This window comes from Bufo bufo, chromosome 4 (genome assembly GCF_905171765.1).
Source record: "Bufo bufo chromosome 4, aBufBuf1.1, whole genome shotgun sequence".
Classification (NCBI taxonomy): Eukaryota; Metazoa; Chordata; class Amphibia; order Anura; family Bufonidae; genus Bufo; species Bufo bufo.
Window position 1 is genome coordinate 618,132,671 of NC_053392.1, and position 23,329 is coordinate 618,155,999.

Consider the following 23,329-nt stretch of genomic DNA (forward strand, 5'->3'; position numbering starts at 1 on the left):
ACCATTTTTTTTTTACCCAAACATTTTTTTTTTTATCAAAGACATGTAGAACAATAAATTTAGAGCAAAATTTATATATGGATCTCGTTTTTTTTGCAAAATTTTACAACTGAAAGTAAAAAAAAGTCATTTTTTTGCAAAAAAATCGTTAAATTTCGATTAATAACAAAAAATGTTAAAATGTCAGCAGCAATGAAATACCACCAAATGAAAGCTCTATTAGTGAGAAGAAAAGGAGGTAAAATTCATTTGGGTGGTAAGTTGCATGACCGAGCAATAAACGGTGAAATTAGTGTAGGTCAGAAGTGTAAAAAGTGGCCTGGTCTTTCAGGGTGTTTAAGCTAGGGGGGCTGAGGTGGTTAAGGAGGGTTCAAGATTTCTGGGATAGACAAACGAATACCTATTTGTCTTTTACAAAAATGCAGAATAGATTTCCACAAATTAAACCACAACACTTTCTGGCACATGCCCAGTTGATGAGCTTTCTCAGACTTAGGGTGAAAAACATGAGTGGGGAGTTTTCTGTCAATGCTTTTGATCGTTTGGTGGGAGATGGTTCCAAAAAAAGATCGCTTTCTGATCTTTATTACGAGTTGCGGGATAGCAAGCAAAAGTGTCTGGCAGACAATATATTTTCCCATTGGAAAAAAATGTTCCCCTCACTAGATGCAGATACTTTAGTAATTCAGGGATGGAATACAGTCAATAAAGTGAAAATTAACCAAGTCTGGAGAGAATCACATTTTAGATTTATTCACAAAGCCATTTATGGGTTCCAGTTCTCGTCACCCCTTCCGTCCTCTGATAGATTATCTAGATGCCCTAAGTGTCATTTGGACAAATCTGATCTGAGTCATGGAGTATGGTCCTGTCCAGCTTCCCAGACATTTTGGAGGTTAGTCAGATCTCAGATCAAACGTTATCTGAAAATCTTAATACCTTTGTCTCCTGACTTAATGCTCTTTCATGGGACTAATATGCAACCAGTTATTCACATCTTACTATTGGCAGCCAAACGCTGTATTTTTAAGCACTGGCTCAGACCTCAATTGCCATCAATGACAGAGGTTCTTAACCATGCTAAGCTTTGCCTGGATATGGAGAGAATTGAAGCGGAACAAATGGGAGAGCGATCTATAAACTCTTTCTTCAGGAGATGGGAGTCTTTTATAGGAGTGGTATATTCAGATAGGGACATGCGCACTTTAATGGCCCCATTCATCCTTTCAGAGTGGTACTTAAAGAAAAAATTAACCCAAACTCTGGGGAGACTTCAGATTGATTAAAAGCAATGTTGTTACATTAGAGAAGTAGAGAGAGAGGGGGGAGAACTGTATTGTTTATGAATATCTTGCTTACACTTTGATTGAACGATTTGTATTTGTATTATACAATTGTCTTGACCACCAAAGTATTGGTATTTATGTACAAACTGTATGCTATTGAAAATAATTTGGAAACTTAATAAAAATAATATTTAAAAAAAATAAATAATATTTATATACAGGGAGTGCAGAATTATTAGGCAAGTTGTATTTTGAGGATTAATTTTATTATTGAACAACAACCATGTTCTCAATGAACCCAAAAAACTCATTAATATCAAAGCTGAATATTTTGGAAGTAGTTTTTAGTTTGTTTTTAGTTTTAGCTATTTTAGGGGGATATCTGTGTGTGCAGGTGACTATTACTGTGCATAATTATTAGGCAACTTAATAAAAAAACAAATATATACCCATTTCAATTATTTATTTTTACCAGTGAAACCAATATAACATCTCAACATTCACAAATATACATTTCTGACATTCAAAAACAAAACAAAAACAAATCAGTGACCAATATAGCCACCTTTCTTTGCAAGGACACTCAAAAGCCTGCCATCCATGGATTCTGTCAGTGTTTTGATCTGTTCACCATCAACATTGCGTGCAGCAGCAACCACAGCCTCCAAGACACTGTTCAGAGAGGTGTACTGTTTTCCTCCTTGTAAATCTCACATTTGATGATGACCACAGGTTCTCAATGGGGTTCAGATCAGGTGAACAAGGAGGCCATGTCATTAGATTTTCTTCTTTTATACCCTTTCTTGCCAGCCACGCTGTGGAGTAACTTGGACGCTGTGATGGAGCATTGTCCTGCATGAAAATCATGTTTTTCTTGAAGGATGCAGACTTCTTCCTGTACCACTCACTTGAAGAAGGTGTCTTCCAGAAACTGGCAGTAGACGGGAGTTAGAGCTTGACTCCATCCTCAACCCGAAAAGGCCCCACAAGCTCATCTTTGATGATACCAGCCCAAACCCAGTACTCCACCTCCACCTTGCTGGCGTCTGAGTCGGACTGGAGCTCTCTGCCCTTTACCAATCCAGCCACGGGCCCATCCATCTGGCCCATCAAGACTCACTCTCATTTCATCAGTCCATAAAACCTTGGAAAAATCAGTCTTGACGTTTCAGCTTGTGTGTCTTGTTCAGTGGTGGTCGTCTTCAGCCTTTCTTACCTTGGCCATGTCTCTGAGTATTGCACACCTTGTGCTTTTGGGCACTCCAGGATGTTGCAGCTCTGAAATATGGCCAAACTGGTGGCAAGTGGCATCTTGGCAGCTGCACGCTTGACTTTTCTCAGTTCATGGCAGTTATTTTGCGCCTTGGTTTTTCCACACGCTTCTTGCGACCCTGTTGACTATTTTGAAGGAAACACTTGATTGTTCAATGATCACGCTTCAGAAGCTTTGCAATTTTAAGAGTGCTGCATCCCTCTGCAAGATATCTCACTATTTTTGACTTTTCTGAGCCTGTCAAGTCCTTCTTTTGACCCATTTTGCCAAAGGAAAGGAAGTTACCTAATAATTATGCACACCTAATAAAGGGTATTGATCTCATTAGACCACACCCCTTCTCATTACAGAGATGCACATCACCTAATATGCTTAATTGGTAGTAGGCTTTCGAGCCTATACAGCTTGGAGTTAAGACAACATGCATAAAGAGGATGATGTGGTCAAAATACTCATTTGCCTAATAATTCTGCACGCAGTGTATACCAGATCCGTTATTTTAATGCATTTGTCAGATGGATCCGTCTGACAAATGCCATCAGTTTGCATCAGGATTGCCGGATTGCCGGCGACGGAACTGCCTGCCAGAATGCTCTGCCGCAAGTGTGAAAGTACCCTAAGGCTGGTTTTTTGTCATAACGATCAACAACACAACAGATGCCATACTGTGACATCCAGCACCATGGAGTAAAAAAGAATAAAAAATAAAAATAAATAAATTACGTTTTTTGGAGGACTCTGGATGGGAAAGTGTAGTGTGCCATGTTTATCCATCCTACAAGTCCAGCAAAAACATGTAGGCTAACGTATCTTTTATATATATGTAAATGATTTATATGTATGTTTATAGAGATATTTATTTACCTATGTATATACTCTTTCCCTGGAGAAGAAAACACCCTTCACAACAGTTGGCCAGATCAAGAACACTCTCCAGGAGGTAGGTGTATGTGTGTCAAAGTCAACAATCAAGAGAAGACTTCACCAGAGTGAATACAGAGGGTTCACCACAAGATGTAAACCATTGGTGAGGCCTCAAAACCAGGAAGGCCACATTAGAGTTTGCCAAACACATCTAAAAAAGCCTTCATAGTTCTGGAACAACATCCTATTGGACAGAGGAGACAAAGATCAACTTGTCCAGAGTGATGGGAGGGAGGGAAGAGTATGGAGAAGGAAAGGAAGCTGCTCATGATCCTAAGCATACCACCTCATCAGTGAAGCATGGTGTGGTGGTGTCATGGCGTGGGCATGTATGGCTGCCCAGTGGAACTGGTTCCTTCTATTGTTGATGATGTGACTGTTGACCAAAAAGCAGCAGGATGAATTCTGAAGTGTTTCGGGCAATATTATCTGCTCATATTCAGCCAAATGCTTCAGAACCCATTGGACGGCGCTTCACAGTGCAGATGGACAATGACACCAAAGCATACTGCAAAAGCAACCAAAGAGTTTTTAAAAGGGGAAAGAAGTGGAATGTTATGCAATGGCCAAGTCAATCACCGACCTGAATCCGATTGAGCATGCATTTCACTTGCTGAAAGACAAAACTGAAGGGAAAATGCCCCAAGAACAAGCAGGAACTGAAGTCAGTTGCAGTAGAGGCCTGGCCAGAGCATCACCCAGGGATGAAACCCAGCGTCTGGTGATGTCTATGCGTTCCAGACTTCAGGCTGTAATTGACTGCAAAGGAATTGCCATACCAAGTATTAAAAGTGAAAGTTTTATTATGATTATTATTCTGTCCCATTACTTTTGGTCCCTTAACAAGTGGGAGGCAATATGCAAACTGTTGTAATTCCTACACCGTTCACCTGATTTGGATGTAAATACCCTCAATTAAAGCTGACAGTCTGCAGGTAAAGCACATCTTGTGCGTTTCATTTCAAATCCATTGTGGTGGTGTATAGAGCCAAAAATGTTAGAATTGTGTCGATGCCCCAATATTTATGGACCTGACTGTATATATTTATATAGTGATATAGATCGGTAAATATATATCTCCAATACAAATATAAAAAACTTCCAAAAAGTCAGTGTGTTATACTAACTGCAACGTTTTGTCCTCTCAATGAACCTTTTTCAAGCAACAAGCTTCCACGGCCGCTGGCACTGCTTCGTTTTTCTATTTTGTCTGCAGTGCTGCCAAATTCTTATTCATTGTCCATATACATATATATAGATGGTGTGTGTGTGTATACAGTACAGACCAAAAGTTTGGACACACCTTCTCATTCAAAGAGTTTTCTTATTTTCATGACTATGAAGGCATCAAAACTATGAATTAACACATGTGGAATATATACATAACAAACAAGTGTGAAACAACTGAAAATATGTCATATTCTAGGTTCTTCAAAGTAGCCACCTTTTGCTTTGATTACTGCTTTGCACACTCTTGGCATTCTCTTGATGAGCTTCAAAGGTAGTCCCCTGAAATGGTTTTCACTTCACAGGTGTGCCCTGTCAGGTTTAATAAGTGGGATTTCTTGCCTTATAAATGGGGTTGGGACCATCAGTTGCGTTGAGGAGAAGTCAGGTGGATACACAGCTGATAGTCCTACTGAATAGACTGTTAGAATTTGTTTTATGGCAAGAAAAAAGCAGCTAAGTAAAGAAAAACGAGTGGCCATCATTACTTTAAGAAATTAAGGTCAGTCAGTCAGCCGAAAAATTGGGAAAACTTTGAAAGTAAGGGCTATTTGACCATGAAGGAGAGTGATGGGGTGCTGCTCCAGATGACCTGGCCTCCACAGTCACCGGACCTGAACCCAATCGAGATGGTTTGGGGTGAGCTGGACTGCAGAGTGAAGGCAAAAGGGCCAACAAGTGCTAAGCATCTCTGGGAACTCCTTCAAGACTGTTGGGAAGACCATTTCAGGTGACTACCTCTTGAAGCTCAACAAGAGCATGCCAAGATGTGCAAAGCAGTAATCAAAGCAAAAGGTGGCTACTTTGAAGAACCTAGAAGTATGACATATTTTCAGTTGTTCACACTTGTTGTTTATGTATATAATTCCACATGTGTTAATACATAGTTTTGATGCCTTCATAGAAAATAAAAGAAAACTCTTTGAATGAGAAGGTGTGTCCAAACTTTGGTCTGTACTGTTATATACACTGGAGATATAAAAAGTCTACACACCCTTGTTAAAATGTCAGGTTTCTGTGCTGTAAAAAAAATGAGACAAAGATAAATCATTTCAGAACTTTATTCCACCTTTAATGTGACCTAGAAAACTGTTACACTCAATTGAAAAACCAAAACTGAAGTCTTTTAGGTTGGAGGGAAGAACAAACAAAAAAAAACTAAAATATGCGTGGTTGCATAGTGTCTTTGTCTCTTATAACTGGGGATGTAGCGGTTCAGAATTAAGCAATCACATTCACAATCCTGTTAAATAGGAGTCAGCATACACCGGCCATCATGTAAAGTGCCTCTGATTAACCCCAAATAAAGTTCAGCTGCTCTAGTTGGTCTTTCCTGAAATGTTCTTAGTCGCATCCCACAGCAGAAGCCACGGCCCACAGAGAGCTTCCAAAGCATCAGAGGGATCTCATTGTTAAAAGGTATCAGTCAGGAGAAGGGTACAAAAGAGTGTCCAAGGCATTAGATATACCATGGAACACAGTGAAGACATCATCAAGTGGAGAAAATATGGCACAACAGTGACATTGCCAAGACCTGAACGTCCCTCCAAAATTTATGAAAAGACGAGAAGAAAACTGGTCTGGGAGGCGACCAAGAGGCCTACAGCAACATTAAAGGAGCTGCAGGAATATCTGGCAAGTACTGGCTGTGTGGTACATGTGACAACAGTCTCCCGTATTCTTCATATGTCTGGGCTATGGGGTAGAGTGGCAAGACGAAATACTTTTCTTACGAAAAAAAACATCCAAGCCAGGCTACATTTAGCAAAACCACATCTGAAGTCTCCCAAAAGCATGTGGGAAAAGGTGTTATGGTCTGATGAAGCCAAGGTTGAACTTTTTGGCCATAATTCCAAAAGATATGTTTGGCGCAAAAACAACACTGCACATCACCAAAAGAACACCATCGGCACAGTGAAGCTAGTGGTGGCAGCATCATGCTTTGGGGTTGTTTTTCTTCAGCTGGAACTGGGGCCTTAGTTAAGCTAGAGGGAATTATGAACAGTTCCAAATACCAGTCAATATTGGGACAAAACCTTCAGGCTTCTGCTAGAAAGCTGAACATGAAGAGGAACTTCATCTTTCAGCATGACAACGACCCAAAGCATACATCCAAATCAACAAAGGAATGGCTTCACCAGAAGAAGATTAAAGTTTTGGAATCGCCCAGCCAGAGCCCAGACCTGAATCCGATTGAAAAGCAGGGGGGTGATCTGAAGAGGGCTGTGCCCAGGAGATGCCCTGATAGATTTGGAGTGTTTTTGCAAAGAAGAGTGGGCAAATCTAGCCAAGTCAAAATGTGCCATGCTGATAGACTCATTTTTTCTTCCCTCTACATAAAAGTTTTCAGTTTGTTTTTCAATTGAGTTGTACAGTTTATAGGTCACATTAAAGGTGGAAAAAGTTCTGAAATGAATGATCTTTGTCTCATTTTTTTACATCACAGAAAACAGACATTTTAACAGGGGTGTGTATATAGTGATATACAGGGTGGGCCATTTATATGGATACACCTTAATAAAATGGGAATGGTTGGTGATATTAACTTCCCGTTTGTGGCACATTAGTATATGTGAGGGGGGAAACTTTTCAAGATGGGTGGTGACCATGACGGCCATTTTGAAGTCGGACATTTTGAATCCAACTTTTGTTTTTTCAATAGGAAGAGGGTCATGTGACACATCAAACTTATTGGGAATTTCACACGAAAAACAATGGTGTGCTTGGTTTTAACGTAACTTTATTCTTTCATGAGTTATTTACAAGTTTCTCTTTGTTTACAGCCATTGACATGTCGCCGAGATTAACACGTGAGGAGCGGATAGAAATTGTGTTGATGTCTGGTGAACGCAGTAACCGGGTCATTGCAGCAGATTTCAATGCAAGACACCCTACGAGACCACCCATCTCCCATGCTACAGTTAGCAAACTGCTTGCTAAGTTTCGTGAAACTGGTTCAGTGTTGGATTTGCCAAAATGTGGACGCATGAAATCTGTCTCTAATGAAGAAACATCAGTGGCTGTCCTAGCTTCATTCAGCAAGAGCCCACAGTGTAGCACTCGCCGCATGTCACTGGAGAGTGGCATTATTCGAAAATCCCTTCGGCGGATATAAGCTACTCACAAATGGCACCCTTACAAACTCCAGCATCTCAATGAAGATGACCCAGATCGGCGCACTGAATTTGCAGAATGGGCAAAACAAAAATTGGAACAGGACCCTCAGTTTATGCAGAAGATTTTGTTCAGTGATGAGGCAAACTTTTATGTGAATGGTGAAGTTAACAAACAAAACCACCGCTATTGGTCTGACACTAACCCACATTGGATAGATCCTTCCAAGACTGTTGGAACAAAAAAATTGATGGTATGGTGTGGTATATGGGGTACAAAGATAGTGGGGCCATTCTTCATCAATGGAAACCTCAAGGCCACTGGATATGCGAAATTGCTACATGATGATGTGTTTCCCTCTTTATGCACTGAAGCTGGCACGTTCCTGAGTTTTTCCAGCAAGATGGTGCACCACCACATTATGGGTGTCAGGTCCGAGCATTCCCAGATGAACAGTTTCCTGGAAAGTGGATTGGTCGTCATGGGCCAGTTGAATGGCCCCCAAGGTCTCCCGATCTGACCCCCTTAGACTTTTATCTTTGGGGTCATCTGAAGGCAATTGTCTATGCTGTGAAGATACGAGATGTGCAGCACCTGAAACTACGGATACTGGAAGCCTGTGCTAGCATTTCTCCTGCGGTGTTGCTATCAGTGTGTGAAGAGTGGGAGAAGAGGGTTGCATTGACAATCCAACACAATGGGCAGCACATTGAACACATTTTATAAGTGGTCAGAAACTTGTAAATAACTCATGAAAGAATAAAGTTACGTTAAAACCAAACACACCAATGTTTTTCGTGTGAAATTCCCAATAAGTTTGATGTGTCACATGACCCTCTTCCTATTGAAAAAACTAAGTTGGATTCAAAATGGCCTCCATCTTGAAAAGTTTCCCCCCTCACATATACTAATGTGCCACAAACAGGAAGTTAATATCACCAACCATTCCCATTTTATTAAGGTGTATCCATATAAATGGCCCACCCTGTAGATCAGTATATTTCTATATACGTATATACACTCACCTAAAGAATTATTAGGAACACCATACTAATACGGTGTTGGACCCCCTTTGCCTTCAGAACTGCCTTAATTCTACGTGGCATTGATTCACAAGGTGCTGATAGCATTCTTTAGAAATGTTGGCCCATATTGATAGGATAGCATCTTGCAGTTGATGGAGATTTGAGGGATGCACATCCAGGGCACGAAGCTCCCGTTCCACCACATCCCAAAGATGCTCTATTGGGTTGAGATCTGGTGACTGTGGGGGCCATTTTAGTACAGTGAACTCATTGTCATGTTCAAGAAACCAATTTGAAATGATTCGAGCTTTGTGACATGGTGCATTATCCTGCTGGAAGTAGCCATCAGAGGATGGATACATGTTCTCATTCTGTTTACGCCAAATTCGGACTCTACCATTTGAATGTCTCAACAGAAATCGAGACTCATCAGACCAGGCAACATTTTTCCAGTCTTCAACAGTCCAATTTTGGTGAGCTCGTGCAAATTGTAGCCTCTTTTTCCTATTTGTAGTGGAGATGAGTGGTACCCGGTGGGGTCTTCTGCTGTTGTAGCCCATCCGCCTCAAGGTTGTCGTGTTGTGGCTTCACAAATGCTTTGCTGCATACCTCGGTTGTAACGAGTGGTTATTTCAGTCAACGTTGCTCTTCTATCAGCTTGAATCAGTCGGCCCATTCTCCTCTGACCTCTAGCATCCACAAGGCATTTTTGCCCACAGGACTGCCGCATACTGGATGTTTTTCCCTTTTCACACCATTCTTTGTAAACCCTAGAAATGGTTGTGCGTGAAAATCCCAGTAACTGAGCAGATTGTGAAATACTCAGACCGGCCCGTCTGGCACCAACAACCATGCCACGCTCAAAATTGCTTAAATCCCCTTTCTTTCCCATTCTGACATTCAGTTTGGAGTTCAGGAGATTGTCTTGACCAGGACCACCCCCCCTAAATGCATTGAAGCAACTGCCATGTGATTGGTTGACTAGATAATTGCATTAATGAGAAATAGAACAGGTGTTCCTAATAATTCTTTAGGTGAGTGTATATTTGAATAATATAGATATTGCTTAGATACAGATAATGCTAATGATATTTTCACACTAGCGGCAGGACGTATCCGACAGGCTGTTCACCCTGTCGGATCCACCCTGCCGCTATTTGGCCGTGCCGCTGGACGGATCCGTTATTGCAATGCATTTCTAGACGGATCCGCACCTGGATCCGTCTACAAATGCTGTCAGTTGTCACACTGATCGGCGAATGCAGCAGGCAAGCAGCTCCGACGATGGAGCTGCCTTGCGGATCCGGCGTTGCAAAACAACTGAAGGACGGATCCGTCCTTCTGGTCTGCGCATGCACAAACCAGGACTACTGTGAAAAAGACTGACAGAGGGATCCGTCCATCCGCATGACAAGTGTGTATTTTTTATTTTTTTTTTGCAAAGTGCAGAGCAGGGTGAAGGAAAGGTCAGGTTGTTCACGCCCAGAAATATTCATGAGGCAGAGCTCAGGCTTTGTTGGTACACGCCCCCTCAGCATGTACTTCAGCATGTAAACAAAGCAATGACAGAACCATGAAAAGGTGCAAATATGGGTTTTAACTTGATGAAATCTAGCTTAACCAAATTATATGTATATCCTGATGGATTTTAAGTGTTTTTTATTTTTTTTTTTTATTAACTCGGATAACCCCTTTAAGTATTGGAGTTTTAGCCATTACAGAATATAAAGATCAGTATATTACAATACATGCTGCCACCCGCATTGGAATATACAAGTAATAGTCCTAAAAGCCTTCTACAGCTTCTGGCCTATTACTACTATGGGACGCCTTCCCTGATTTCAGCCAGGGAAAAGTGTTCCTGCCCAGAAAGTGCGTGCTTCTGGGTTTTTTACCGTCAGATGCCGCGGTCACATTTGAACACAGCATCTGAGGGGATTAATGTCTGTGAACGGCATTATCACTGATCACAGACATTAGCCCCGTATGTCTACTGTATGGAACTGCAAGCATCCGGCGGCTAAGGCGCTTGTTCCGGGGCAGACACCATCTTTAGTGACCCAACATCCGCCGTACATGTATAGCGGATGTCAGGAAAGGGTTAAAGGGGACAGTTTAGGGGTCATTTTTCTGCTGACAAGTTCCAATTAATTACAATTAATACAATCTTTTATGACACCAGAAACCATTTGCAAACAACAATAACATGAAATACAGAGTACAGTATACTCCACTGCTGCTGGGGGAGGTCAGTAGAAAGCTCCATTACATCAGTCTATAGAGGATTTGTAGAAACCTCAGCTTCACCTACCTGATGATCCAGTGGGATATTTGGTTTCTCCTCTGGACAGTCCTGGGAATACTGAGGACTGGGACATCTCTCTGGTGGATTTCTCTGACTGGATCCATCTGTAGGAAAAACACACAGTAACTGAATACATTGGGCCAGATTTATCATTACTCTGACAGCTCACTCCACTTTCACATATGGCTAAAGTCAGTTTTAGCCAAGTCAGATTTATGATCGGCCCTTTAAGACTGTAATAAATGTGGTTTGACGGTAGCAGTTTATCCGTCAATAAGCAGCTTTACAAAAGTCGCACATCTTTACGAAAAAGTCGCATGTTTTTATGAAAAAGTCGCATGTTCTATTAAAAAGTCTCATAAGATAAGCATGGTCCTCAATGGAGTGAAATTGGGACTTTTTTGCGACTTTTTTAAATAGTCCCAATAGTAAATCTGTCTAGAGATTCATTTACATAAGAAAACACGCCCACTTTCAGAAAACTGGCGAGCATAGTGCAGAGCAGAAAAAAGTCGCAAATTTGTGCGCAGTTTTAGCGTTTGGGACTTTTTTGGGACTTTTTCACTCCATTATTCTGACCTGAGCTAATGATAAATCTGGCCCATTGTCTATATCCAATGATGAGTGAATCGGTGATGCCGGCCGGTCCGTGGCTGCTGACATCTCCTTGTTCCTTGAAGGCCGTTGGAGCTCTTACCCAACTCCCTGCTCCGGTGGTCCATACCTGTTGGCATTTCATTGTTCTGTCCACAGCGTGCTGATCTGTGGCCAGCTCTTGGCCTGCAGTGGCTTTGTCCGCCTGTAGGGCATGTGCTTCCTCTGGTTATTAAAGGGCCAGCATGTGTGGCCCTAATCCGTCCACTCTATGGCTAGCCTCCCTGGGATATTTAAGGCACCCTCCCCGTGGAATGGAGCCTGAGTAAGAGGTTCTAGTTGCTAGTTTCCTACCAAGGAGATCCACTCTTGAGTTCAGTTGCACATTTAGGCCGCTTTCAGACAAGCAAGTGTCACCCGTCCTGAACTTCCAGCACTGCCAGGGTCGCATAGCATTATATTGATTTATGATGCTGGAATGTATTGGATAACACTGACATAATGCTGTCAGTGTTATCCAATACGTTCCAGAACTGTAAGCGTTACATAGCGTCATAAATCAGTATAATGTGACCCCGGCAGTGCTGGGAGGTCAGGACGGGTGACACTTGCTCGTTGAAAGGGTCTTATTCACCTCTGCCTGTTAACTGGATTTAACTTATTGCTGCCTGACCTGACCTCTGCCTGTTTCTAGTATTACCCTGTGCTGCCTACTCTGATCTTTGCACTGTTTACTGCATTGCGCAAACGCTCCCTGTCTTTGCTTGTCTTGTGGCTACAGTTCTGACTGATCCCTTGGTGCTTTTCATTGTATCTCTTGATCCCAGTGGGTCAGCAGCCACTGAACAGAGACTACTTCCAAAGGTAGTGGCCTGGTGGTTCCCCTGCAGTGATGTCCATATGGATTAAGGGTAAGGACTGGGGGGGGGGGTAATCTAGCTGCTCCTTTAGCAGTAGCCCCAGCCAAATCTGTGGCACAGCACATCTACATCCGCACTCTGATTCAAAACTGTTCTCTCGTCTACAGTCACGGAAGGTCTCCTCTTACCTGGTGGTGTGAGGGACTGGTGATTCTCCATCATGACGTCCTTGTACAGATACTTATGTTCTTCTAAATACTCCCACTCCTCCATGGAGAAATAGACAGCGACATCCTGACACCTTATAGGAACCTGACAACACAAGGACACAGTCATTACCAGACCCCTCCCTTGGCGTTATTGTATAATGTCCCAGCATTCCCAGCAGCGCTCACCTCTCCGCTCAGCAGCTCAGTGATCCTGGTGGTAAGTTCTAGGATCTTCTGCTCATGTATCAGGGAATGAGGTGGAGGCTCGGTGATGGGGCTCTGGGTCCTGCTCCGTCCTCCTGACACACGGGGTGTCACACACTCACCAGACGACTTCTTCACTACTGTGTAATCCTGTGTATGGGGAGACGCCGATCACTACAGAGATTCTAAGAATCCTTCACCTTTCCAGACATTTCCCTGGTTTATTACTAGAGATAAGAGTGATGTCATGTGAGACTCTCACCTCTCCAGTTATCAAGGAGATGATCTCCAGGGTGAGGTCTAATATCCTTGCAGCCATGTGGTCTCTGTCCTTCTCCATCCTTGGTGGGTCCTTGATGGAAAGGACCATTGGCTCTAAAAAGAGAGAGTCCTGCACCTAAGAAACCTGAGGGAAAGAAGGAGGATTGGAGCAAAATCACATCTTACATGAACTAAAGTGTCTCAAAAATTAGGAATGACAAAAGTCTACCAATATTGTACAATGGAGGTGACTTGGCTATTGAGGTGTCTTATACATACCAGACTGGTGACCATAATAAATCAGTCAGCCGGCCTCCTGCTATACAGTGAATACAGTGTTACACAGGATACACATCGCAGTCTACCACATACAGCAGACAGTTCTCATCTTATTTTTACTGTAAATGTCTTTATTAATGGGATGACTGATAGGAAGTTCACAGACACTTGATCTGACATGCTTTCTGCAGCCTTTGAGAATTTGAAAGTTTTCCAATGTAATGACTCACATTTGGTCTCAGGACTGTGTTTAAAGTGTACCTGAGTCTTCAAAAAAGGTTTGGATAATGGCAGTGCTTCTTTGTACAGTCTGTGAAGGAACTGTTATGTTTGGGCTTACCTTAAGTTTATTTCAGCCATATTATCTCGTTTCAGCGGCACAGCTAGATGCATTTCACTCAGAAGCAGGGGGTGTCTCCCTTCTACAGTACTGTACGTAGTGACCTCACTTCCCACTATGTTTTTTTCTAAGGAGCTCAGAAAGCTGATAAAGAGGGATAAATCACACTTACAGAAAGGCAGGAGGCTCCTGTGATCTTCAGAAGCTTCGTAGAAGCAGGTATTTTATCAGGGTCAGGATCTCAGCCGGCTCTGACACCCCCACTTCCTCTCATCCGTCTTCTGGGTCTGGGTAATGTTTCTGTATAATGACTCCTAATTTCTTTGATTGTATCTCGTCACTGGGATTTAATGTGAAATAACTGGATTAATAACTAGTATATTCCAGGGATTCATTCAGACCCTGCGGTGTCAGGGAGATAAACCGGAAGATCCATCTCTTTTCTACAGAGGCGCTGATAAGATTGTGGCACCCACTCAACTGGAGTCAGACAAAGATGTGTTGGGTCCCCAAGACTCTCCTCCTTCCAGAAGATCTGGTATCCTTGGGCAAATTCTGACACTTCCCTAATTGGAACTAACAGTTTTGCTATCACAAAGAGAGAGGTACATGCCCTTCCAATCACTATAATCTGCTGATTACTCCTCTCACTCCTTCTGCTGGTCCACAGTTAGGCCTCTTTCACACGGGCGTTGCGGGGGAAAAGGTGCGGGTGCGTTGCGGGAACATGCGCGATTTTTCAGCGCAAGTGCAAAACACTGTAATGCGTTTGTACGCGCGTGAGAAAAATCACACATGTTTGGTACTTAAACCCGAACTTCTTCACAGAAGTTCGGGCTTGGGATCGGTGTTCTGTAGATTGTTTTATTTCCCTTATAACATGTTTATAAGGGAAATAATAGCATTCTGAATACAGAATACATAGTATAATAGGGCTGGAGGCGTTATGTGATGGATCATGTGATGACCGGAGTGACGTCACCACAGGTAATTTTCTGTAATTAATGCTCACACAGGTCCTGTTCAGCAAAGCAGACAGAAGGAGATGTCGGGCTCCGCGATCAAGTGGATTAAGTGAGTTAAATTTTTTTACATTTTTTTTTAACCCCTCCAGCGCTATTTTACTATGCATTCTGTATTAAGAATGCTATTATTTTCTCTTATAACCACGTTATAAGGGAAAATAATAATGATCGGGTCTCCATCCCGATCGTCTCCTAGCAACGGTGCGTGAAAATCGCACTTGCTTGCGGATGCTTGCGATTTTCACGCAACCATTCACTTCTATGGGGCCTGCGTTGCGTGAAAAACGCAGAATATAGAGCATGCTGCGATTTTCACGCAACGCACAAGTGATGCGTGAAAATCACCGCTCGTGTGCACAGCCCCATAGAAATGAATGGGTCGGGATTCAGTGCGGGTGCAATGCATTCAACTCACGCATCGCATCCGCACGGAAAACTCGTCCGTGTGAAAGGGGCCTTACATGAATCCGTTGGTAAAGAGTCATAAAGAAGTAGCTCTCACCCCCCCCCCCCTCACTTTCTCTTTCATTCCTCCCCTTCCCTCCGATGAGAACATAATGTTCTGGCCTAGTACTGTTTCCATCGCTCACTGAATAATGGTCTACGTTGTCCACCTATCTAGTTCTTTGTACAGAAGGGATTTTTACACATCAATATCCAGCTCTCTGTTTTACGATATATTTGCCTCTTTTTCGGATCTTGCGGTTGGAATATATACTTCTGTTATTGCTAACTCAAGATGTAACCTATAAGACAGTTGTACCGATGTCCTGCTGTTCCTGTCCTTTATTTCAATCACAATAAAAAGAACTTTGAAAGGGAAATAAAAAGAAATAAAGTGTCGGGTCCCCATCAAGCACCTGTGCACAATGTCCTGGTATATCCGTTCTATGTACATTCCCTGTGTGATTAGGGAGAGTTCAGGCCCTTCCCCAAATTATTGTTTTTATTATTATTTTTTCTTAATACTACTGTTCACCTCCTTTATTTATTTATTTTTTTGTCCTGCTGTTGCCTCCTCTGTTTTTTTATTTTTTTTTAGAAATTTACATTATTATTATTATCTTTTGTAATTATTTTACATCTATAAGAGATTGCTTACAGTTTCCACATCCATCCTCCTCCAGGTACCTTATTCTATCCTGTTGGCGTCCTTCTCCCTCCCCCCTCTCTGAGTTTCACCTCAGGGTATCCTACTAAACTCCCATTTTCTTTTATATACTTTTTTATTGACATCATATCTGACCGGTGGGGGTCCGACACCTGCCCCCCGCTGATCAGCTGTTTATAGAGGGGGCTGTGCCCCCTGCGAGCCCTGCTTCCTCTGTATTACACTGCCCATCCTCCCCCCTGTAGCGGCGGTGTAGTGCGATTACAATTACTGGCTTCATTCAAGTCTATGGAGCGAGTTCTAGTAATTATACTGCTCCTCCGAGACAGCGGGCAGTCTAATGAAGAGGAAGTAACACTCACATGGAGCGCTGCCTCCTCTTCAAACAGCTGATCGGCGGGGGTGCCGGGTGTCGGACCTTCACAGATCTGATACTGGTGACCTATCCTGAGGAAAGGTCATCCATATAAAACCCCTGCACAACCCCTTTAAGATGGAAATGTCATCATTCAACTCCAGCGGCGTTCTCTTTATTCCAGGACGGTCTTATTTAATAACCGCAATCATACGCTTTATTCTCCCTCTCATGAAGTAATCCAATAATCCTCCAAAAAACCCAACAAGGCAACATTAATTTAAGAGGACAGCACTATTGTGAGGGGGCACTAAGGGGACAGCACTATTGTGAGGGGGCACTACTAAGGGGACAGCACTATTGTGAGGGGCACTACTAAGGGGACAGCACTATTGTGAGGGGCACACTAAGGGGACAGCACTATTGTGAGGGGCACTAAGGGACAGCACTATTGTGAGCGGGCACTAAGGGGACAGCACTATTGTGAGGGGGCACTAAGGGGACAGCACTATTGTGAGGGGGCACTAAGGGACAGCACTATTGTGAGGGGGCACTAAGGGACAGCACTATTGTGAGGGGGCACTTCTAAGGGGACAGTACTATTGTGAGGGGTCACTACTAGGGGACAGCACTATTGTGAGGGGGCACTACTAAGGGGACAGCACTATTGTGAGGGGGCATACTAAGGGACAGCACTATTGTGAGGGGGCACTACTAAGGGGGCAGCACTATTGTGAGGGGGCACTATAAGGGGACAGCACTATTGTGAGGGGCACATAAGGGAACAGCACTATTGTGAGGGGGCACTACTAAGGGGACAGCACTATTGTGAGGGGGCACTACTAATGGGACAGCACTATTGTGAGGGGGCAACTAAGGGGACAGCACTATTGTGAGGGTGCACTACTAGGGGACAGCACTATTGTAGGGGCACTAAGGGGACAGCACTATTGTGAGGGGGCACTACTAAGGGGACAGCACTATTGTGAGGGGCACTACTAAGGGGGCAGCACTATTGTGAGGGGGCACTATAAGGGGACAGCACTATTGTGGGGGCACTACTAAGGGGACAGCACTATTGTAAGGGGGCACTAAGGGACAGCACTATTGTTAGGGGGCACTACTAAGGGGACAGCACTATTGTGAGGGGGCACTAAGGGGACAGCACTATTGTAAGGGGGCACTACTAAGGGGACAGCACTATTGTGAGGGGCACTACTAAGGGGACAGCACTATTGTGAGGGGCACTACTAAGGGACAGCACTATTGTGAGGGGCACTACTAAGGGGACAGCACTATTGTGAGGGGGCACTTTTAAGGGGACAGCACTTTTGTGAGGGGGCACTACTAAGGGGACAGCACTATTGTAAGGGGGCACTAAGGGGACAGCACTATTGTGAGGGGGCACTAGGGGACAGCACTATTGTGAGGGGGCACTAAGGGGACAGCACTATTGTGAGGGGGCACTAAGGGGACAGCACTATTGTGAGGGGGCACTAAGGGGACAGCACTATTGTGAGGGGGCACTGAGGGGACAGCACTATTGTGAGGGGGCATAAGGGGACAGCACTATTGTGCGCGGCACTACTAAGGGGACAGCACTATTGTGAGGCGGCACTACTAAGGGGACAGCCTTAGGCCTCATGCACACGACCGTTGTGTGCATCCGTGGCCGTTGTGCCGTCTTCTGTTTTTTTTCGCGGACCCATTGACTTTCAATGGGTCGTGAAAAAAAAAAACGGAAAATGCACTGTTTTGCAGCCGCATCCGTGATCCGTGTTTCCTGTCCGTCAAAAAAATAGGACCTGTCCTATTTTTTTGACGGACAACGGTTCATGGACCCATTCACGGACAGCACTATTGTAAGGGGGCACTACTAAGGGGACAGCACTATTGTGAGGGGGCACTACTAAGGGGACAGCATATTGTGAGGGGAGGCACTAAGGGGACAGCACTATTGTGAGGGGGCACTGGGGCACTAAGGGGACAGCACTATTGTGAGGGGGCACTAAGGGGACGCACTATTGTGAGAGGGGGCACTAAGGGGACAGCACTATTGTGAGGGGGCAACTAAGGGGACAGACATATTGTGAGGGGGGGCACTACTAAGGGGACAGTACTATTGTGAGGGGGCACTACTAAGGGGACAGCACTATTGTGAGGGGGCACTACTAAGGGACAGCACTATTGTGAGGGGGCACTACTAAGGGGACAGCACTTGTGTGGGGGCACTACTAAGGGGGACAGCACTATTGTGAGGGGGCACTACTAAGGGGACAGCACTATTGTAGGGGGCACTACTAAGGGGACAGCACTATTGTGAGGGGGACACTAGAGGGGCTACTAAGGGGACAGCATATTGTGAGGGGCACTACTAAGGGGACAGCACTATTGTGAGGGGGCACTACTAAGGGGACAGCACTATTGTGAGGGGGCACTACTAAGGGGACAGCACTATTGTGAGGGGCACTACTAAGGGGACAGCACTATTGTGAGGGGCACTACTAAGGGGACAGCACTATTGTGAGGGCACTACTAAGGGGACAGCACTATTGTGAGGGGCAGTACTAAGGGGACAGCACTATTGTGAGGGGGCACTAAGGGGACAGCACTATTGTGAGGGGGCAAGGGGGCATAAGGGTTCAGCACTATTGTGAGGGGCCACTAAGGGGACAGCACTATTGGGAGGGGGCACTAAGGGGACAATGATATTGTGAGGGGCACTAAGGGTTCAGCATTTTGTGAGGGGCACTAAGGGGATAGCACTATTGTCAGGGGCACTAAGGGGACAGCACTATTGTGAAGGGGCACTAAGGGGACAGCACTATTTGAGGGGCACTAAGGGGACAGCACTATTTGATGTGGGGGGCACTAAGGGGACAGCACTATTGTGAAGGGGCACTAAGGGAGTACCAGAACAGCACTATTGTGAGGGGGCACTAAGGGGACAGCACTATTGTGAGGGGGCACTAAGGGTTCAGCACTATTGTGAGGGGGCACTAAGGGGACAGCACTATTGTGAGGGGCACTAAGGGGACAGCACTATTGTGAGGGGGCACTAAGGGGACAGCACTATTGTGAGGGGCACTAAGGGGACAGCACTATTGTGAGGGGGCACTAAGGGGACAGCACTATTGTGAGGGGGCACTAAGGGGACAGCACTATTGTGAGGGGGCACTAAGAGGACAGCACTATTGTGAAGGGGCACTAAGGGGACAGCACTATTGTGAGGGGCACTAAGGGGACAGCACTATTTGAGGGGGCACTAAGGGGACAGCACTATTGTGAAGGGGCACTAAGGAGACAGCACTATTGTGAGGGGGCACTAAGGGGACAGCACTTGTGAGGGGGCACTAAGGGTTCAGCACTATTGTGAGGGGGCACTAAGGGAACAGCACTATTGTGAGGGGGCACTAAGGGGACAGCACTATTGTGAGGGGGCACTACTAAGGGGACAGCAAAAATGCTTCCGTTCAGATAATACAACCGTCTGCATCTGTTCTGAACGGATCCCTTTTTATTATCTTTTACATAGCCAAGACGTCTTGAACACCATTGAAAGTCAATAGGGGACGGATCAGTTTTCTATCGTGTCAGATTGTGTCATAGAAAAACGGATCCGTCCCAATTGACTACATTGTGAGCCAGGACGGATCAGTTTGGCTCAGTTTCGTCAGACGGACACCAAAACGCTGCAGGCGGCCTCCAGAACGGAATGGAGACTGAACGGAGGCAAAACTGATGCATTCTGAGCGGATCCTTTTCCATTCAGAATGCATTAGGGCAAAACTGATCCGTTTTGGACCGCTGAGCCCTGAATGGATCTCACAAATGGAAAGCCAAAACGCCAGTGTGAAAGTAGCCTTAGTGCCCCAGAATTATTAAGGCTCCCATTAGTGCCTCCAGTAACAGTAATGCCCCATTAATAATAGTGCCCCCAATAATATTAATCCATTAGCCCCCCCAATATCACCTAAAACATGAATCCATATCATGGACGCACTCAGGGAGGGCTGGCAGCCTTAGTCCTGGGGGCAAATCCAGTCAAGTGGCCAATTGTAGCCCCGCCCCATTATTGAAAGCCCCTCCTACATATAATAGGCCACTCCCACACACACTGTGCAGCTGACATTCTATGGTTGAGGCCTGTCTACACATCATACGGAGAGGGGGAGGTCTGTCCTGGCTGCAATGCCTGCTTCACATATATACAATAGACAGCCGACTACAGCCAGGAAGCTCCTCTGCTCTCCTCCCTCCCCAGATCCTGCTCAAGGCCTGTGGTTCCCACCACCATCTGCCACCCGCCCGTGGCCTTCTGCCCCTTGGCCGTCCTCACCCAACTCTGAATCCTCCTCCTGCAAATGGCTGGGGGGGGGGGGGGGGGCGGGGGGCGAAGCATCTCCTCTCCTACATAGCGCCCTATACCTCTTATATCCAGTGACGTCCTCTGATGTAGATGTTCTCTTTCCTCATCTTCTCCATTCAGACCAGACCGCCATGATGATTTTTCAGCCATCTCCATCTCTGCAGAGATTGAGAACAGACATTAGTTTCCCACATTTCCATCATCTTCTGAACACCCTTTCCTGCCACCCCCAATACTGTGCCCGCTGTGCCCCCAATACTATACTGCAGAAACAGTCCCCCTGGGAATACTACTACCACACAGATAGTGCCCTAATACTGTGCCCGCTGTGCCCCCAATACTATACTGCAGAAACAGTCCCCCTGGGAATATACTACCACACAGATAGTGCCCTCTTCAACAATTATTGGCACACAGTGCTCTAAAAAATAACTGCGCGCCCAGACACTAATATACAGATAATGTCCCCCAAAAATATTGTGCTAAGCTGATACTATGCCAGGGTGCCCCCCAAAGTAACAGTGCTCCCCAAAATCCCACCAATAGAAATAATTCTCTGCCAGAGCACACTCAGTAGTAATAATGCCCCCATAGTGCCCATACTAGTAATCATGTTCCTCATAGCCCCCAATAGTAGTAAAGCTCCCCATAATACCCCCTAGTAGTAATAATTCTCCCTATAATATGACAGTACATGAAATACCCCCGCTTAGTGCCCGCAGTTGAGCTAATGTCCCCATAATGTATGCCAGTATAAAATACCCCTATATAGTGCCCCAGTAAATGCCCTCATAGTGCTCCTCTCCCCCTTTCCCCATAGTGTCCCCCATAATATGCCAGTAAAAAAATGCCCCTTCTTAGTGCCCCCAGCATATGCCCTAATAGTGCTCCTCTCCCCCACAATGTGCCAGTAAAAAATGCCCCTTAGTGCCTCCATATGCCCTAATAGTGCTCCACTCCCCCCTAGTGCCCCCAAATAATGCCCCATAGTGCCGCTCTCCCCTTTAGTGCCTCCCATAATGTGCCAGTAAAAAATACCCCCAGTGCCACCAAATGCCATAGTGCCCCCCATAATATGCCAATAAAAAAGGCCCCTTTAGAGCCCCCACTTCCCCATAGTGCCCCCAAATAATGCCCTATAGTGACACCAGATGCCCCATAGTGCCACTCTCCCCTATAGTGCCCCACATAATGTGCCAATAATAATATAAAAAAACTTTAGAGCCCCCCAGATACCCCATAGTGCTCCTCTCCCCCATGGTGCCCCCCCATAATGTGCCAGTAAGTAATGCCCCACATAGTGCCCCCCCATAGTGACAGCCCCCCCTATAGTGCCATCTCCCACATAGTGCAAGCCCCCATAGTGCCAGGCCAGCTCTCCCTCATAGTGCCAGGCTCCCCCCCATAGTGCCAGCTCCCCCATAGCCATATGACAGCTCCCCCATTAGCCATAGTGCCAGCTCCCCCATAGCCATAGTGACAGCTCCCCCATAGCCATAGTGACAGCTCCCCATAGCCATAGTGACAGCCCCCCCCATAGCCATAGTGACAGCTCCCCCATAGCATATTGACAGCTCCCCCCCATAGTGACAGCTCCCCCATAGCCATAGGACAGCTCCCCCATAGCCATAGTGAAAAGCTCCCCCATAGCCATAGAGACTGCCCCCCCCCCCATAGCCATAGTGACAGCTCCCCCATAGCCATAGTGACAGCCCCCCCCCATAGCCCATAGTGACAGCTCCCCCATAGCCATAGTGACAGCCCCCCCCATAGCCATAGTGACAGCCCCCCCCATAGCCATAGTGACAGCTCCCCCATAGCCATAGTGACAGCTCCCCCCCCATATGACAGCTCCCCCATAGCCATAGTGACAGCTCCCCCATAGCCATATTGACAGCTCCCCCCCCATAGTGACAGCTCCCCCATAGCCATATTGACAGCTCCCCCATAGCCATAAGTGACATGCTCCCCCCATAGCCATAGTGCCAGCTCCCCCATAGCCATAGTGCCAGCTCCCCCATAGCCATAGTGCCAGCCCCCCCCCCATAGCCATTAGTGACAGCCCCCCCCATAGCCATAGTGACAGCTCCCCCATAGCCATATTGACAGCTCCCCCCCCCCATAGTGACAGCTCCCCCATAGCCATAGTGACAGCTCCCCCATAGCCATAGTGACAGCCCCCCATAGCCATCGTGCCAGATCCCCCATAGCCATAGTGACAGCTCCCCCATAGCCATAGTGACAGCTCCCCTCCATAGTGACAGCTCCCCCATAGCCATAGTGACAGCTCCCCCCCATAGCCATAGTGACAGCTCCCCATAGTGACAGCTCCCCCCCATAGGGACTGCTCCCCCATAGCCATAGTGACAGCTCCCCCACCATAGCCTAGTGACAGCTCCCCCATAGGGACAGCTCCCCATAGCCATATTGACAGCTCCCCCACAGCCATAGTGACAGCTCCCCATAGCCATAGTGCCAGCCCCCCCATAGCCATAGTGACAGCCCCCCCCATAGCCATAGTGACAGCTCCCACCATAGCCATCGTGCCATATCCCCCATAGCCATAGT

The 23,329-nt window shown here is 45.6% G+C and overlaps 1 long non-coding RNA gene and 1 pseudogene across 1 annotated transcript; both read right to left on the bottom strand.

The window, feature by feature from the left end:
- The window catches only part of LOC120999379, a 30,728-nt pseudogene extending 17,815 nt beyond the window's left edge, over nucleotides 1-12,913 (bottom strand).
- A 198-nt stretch (nucleotides 12,914-13,111) lies between these two features.
- LOC120999729 lies at nucleotides 13,112-14,181 on the bottom strand. The gene is made up of 3 exons (XR_005778589.1): nucleotides 14,074-14,181; nucleotides 13,284-13,427; nucleotides 13,112-13,171 (listed from the first exon to the last, which is right to left on the bottom strand). It is a non-coding gene; the product is annotated as an uncharacterized LOC120999729 (long non-coding RNA).
- Between the last annotated feature and the right edge of the window lie 9,148 nt (nucleotides 14,182-23,329).